The following is a 3,715-nucleotide window of genomic DNA, read 5'->3' as shown; positions in this document are numbered from 1 at the left end:
TATATATATATATATATATATATATACATATGTGTGTGTGTTTGTATTATAGACAGACAAACAGGCAGATAGATAGATAGATAGATAGATAGATAGATAGATAGATAGATAGATAGATAGAACCAAAAATAGGGAGCTGAATAGAAAAATAACGAAAATACACCAGAGTCAGTGGGGAAATACGTTTAATGTATTGCTAAACTTGATTGTAACATTAATAGCAGCGTCTAACTGTGATTAACCAATCATAAATTAACGGTAAAATTAGAAGAGATTTTAGTTGCAGTTATGGATCAATGATTTCACACCTGGCATTGACAAATAATAACCTAGAAATAGATGTAATATTTCAGTTTTTATTGTTCAGCCAGAGATGGAAAGGCAATATCCACGACTTTTTTTTGTTCCAGGGCTTCTGAGGTCAGTGGTGGAGAAGAGGACAAGTTGTTTCCCAGACTGTGGACCTGTAACAGTGTGGAACCCTCCGCTAAAGACAGCGAGGACTGAAAGGCTGTGTGAAAGCGGGCGATATATTAAGTCTGCCACCCAAAAATATGAACGGTCCTTCCCTCACTGGTGTGATTCCACACAGTTTCCGTCTCCGTCTGCAGAAAATCTTTCGCAACACTTTGAACAGTCTGAAGATAACAGTGGAAAACACATATCCGAAGTGCTAGGTTATGGGATGGGATCGAACTCGAAGCCATACAGCTGTGAAGCAAAGTTCTTGACTACACGGTCACGGTGAACTTACGGAGAATTTGAAGAAAATATTAGTTTCAAATTTTGGCACAGGCCAGTAATTTCGGGGGAGAAGGTAAGTCGATTAAATCGACCCCAGTGCTCAATTGGTACTTCTTTTACCAAGAGGATAAAAGGAAAAGTCGGCTTCGGCAGAATTTGAACTCAGTACATAAAGACGGACGAAATGCCGCTAAGCATTTTGACCGACGTGCTAACAATTCTATCAGTTCGCTACCTTAAATTTGAAGAAAAAATTTATCACAGGATGTCTAGAACTGGTCAAGACTAAGTCGTAGTCAAGCATAAACGTGTCGTATAACTAAATATCTTCATTAGTAATTACTAAGAAAACCCTTTCACTGCGAAATTAAATTTCATGTTTATTCCAGCAATGATGTTAAACATCTACCAAAAATTAGAATTGGAATTTTCTGAAAGTCACGTTGCCCCAATAATCTAGACATATCTCAACAAAAAATAGTTTCAAATATTACATTCTTCAACAAAAGATATACTGGTATATAAGATGCTTTCTGCAGTTAAGGATAATGAAATTTTGAGTGGATATATCTGATTTCCTCTGTGAAAAGGTTAAAAGAGATATTACGCAAAAAAAAAAAAGATATCAATATAATCCTGGAAAGCAGTTTTAGAATTATATTGGCCAGTAGCGTATGAGATATTCTCCGTTGTGATATTCTCCGTTGAGATAGTCATCTTTCCCAACCGACTTGATACAGCCGTCGTAAAAGAATGCGTAAATCAAAAACATGCGCCATGTTTTTATGTTGCATAGTCAGAAGAGGAAGAATAGTCGTCATAGTCTTTTTATTTTATTGCTCTCTTTGACGACTGGAAGGATAGGATGAAATCATCCTAGGGCTGGAGACATAACTTGAGTGCCGTCAAAAGAGCAGTTTCCGTTAAAGGCGCCCACGTGACTGACGATACTGCTGCTAAGCTGGGTGACAGATTAATATTCTTTTTTTCTTTTATTTGTTTCAGTCATTTGACTGCGGCCATGCTGGAGCACTGCTTTAAAGAGTCGAAGAAATCGACCCCAGGACTTATTCTTTGTAAGCCTAATACTTAAGCTATCGATCACCTTTGACGAACCGCCAATGTTACGGGGATTAAACAATCCAGCATCGGTTGTCAAGCGATGACGGGGGTATAAACACAGATACATAAATACACTGACACACAGACACGCCACATATATATATATATATATATATATAACGGGCTTCTTTCAGTTTCCGTCAGCCAAATCTACTCACGGTCCGAGGCTATAGTACAAAACACTTGCTCAAGGTGCCACGCAGAGGGACTGAACCTGGAAACATGTGGTTGAGAAGCAAGCTTGTTACCACACAACTACGCCTATCTATCTATCTATCTATCTATCTATCTATCTATCTAAAATAGCTAAAAGCACCTGAAACAGGATTAGATTAAAATAACGATTTAATAGATAAAAGCACCTGAAACAGGATTAGATTAAATAACGATTTATAATGTATACACGAATGCATACCGGCACTAGCGGCAACATCTTGTCTCGAAGACAAAATTTCCCTTTGAGACTCCGACGAGTTAAATCGAAACACCGATGTGTTATGGTCCCGACGTCATACGAAGTGTGCTTTATTTTTAATGTACGATGCCTCTAAGGCACAGTTGCTCTCAAAGACTATCCTATAGCTAGGTTAGTACAGTTCTAAGTTATGTAGGATATACACACCGTTACATAGATTTTCAAAAAAAAAGCATAATAATTATGGCCATAAATATATTACTGTAGACAAAGTAGTAAGTTGCTAATGAAATTTCAACATTGCAAACTGAAACTAGTCAGTTAACCCCGCTTGTTTTCTATCTACAATAAGATGGTATAAAAATAACAATCGCTTACGCCTGGCCGGTATATTTAATTAACTTTGATTATTTAAAACACGTTGTCCTGACCGACATCCATAGGTTTATTTTGCAATACGCCACTGAATTATAATTGGACAATGCTAACGTGTCAATAACTCCTTAATCGAAACAGCTGTCAAAATGCGTCAATCATGCAAATCGGTGTGTTCTATTTAGAAACCACTTAATAATATTGGCTATAAGTACACTATTACAGAGTAGACTTAAAGGAATGAAGCAATTTATTGTTGAAATCTCAACAAAGATTCAAACTAGTCCAGCTGTCCGGGGTGAGTTTGTATTATGAAAGGAGAAAAGACAGTCGTTTACGACTATCTAGAGTAATTAGGTTTAATTAATTTAGATACGATGTATTAGCTGAAATTTATACGTTTATTCTGTGATACATGATAGCATCAGAAATGAAAGCTGCTAAAGCGGCAATAATTTTAAAAACGTAACTATGCTAAAATATATCAGACAAATTCAAAAACTACTTCCATTGCACAAGAGTCACATTCATACGAATACACACATTTCCACGCTTGTGCAGGCACACGCGCAATTCGTATGTATGCACAAATGTATATACACAGGTTCAAATAGAAATAAACAGATTAACTTAAAGGATCATGCTCTAAGGACAAAATCATTACTCATGACACATTCATAACAGACAAGCATGGCATACAAAGTAGTCATACAAAGTGAATTATAAAAATAACAACAACAACAACAACAACAACAGCAACAAAAACAACAACAACAACAATAATAATAGTAATAATAATAATAATAATAATAATAGTAATAAGGTATCTGGGTGAGACGTGAAGTTTATTTGTACAAATGCAAAGCAAAAGTCAAACATATAATAATAATAATAATAATAATAATGATAATAATAATAATGATGATGATTCTTTCTACTATAGGCACAAGGCCGCAGATTCGTGAGGAGGGGGGGGGGCAAGTCGATCACATGGATACCACTATTTAACTGGTACTTAATTTATTGTTCCCGAAAGGATGAAAGGTAAAGTCGACCTCG

This window comes from Octopus bimaculoides, chromosome 17, assembly GCF_001194135.2.
Source record: "Octopus bimaculoides isolate UCB-OBI-ISO-001 chromosome 17, ASM119413v2, whole genome shotgun sequence".
In the NCBI taxonomy this organism is placed as follows: domain Eukaryota; kingdom Metazoa; phylum Mollusca; class Cephalopoda; order Octopoda; family Octopodidae; genus Octopus; species Octopus bimaculoides.
The sequence above is the reverse complement of the archived record's forward strand: the minus strand, read 5'-3'. Positions refer to the sequence as shown.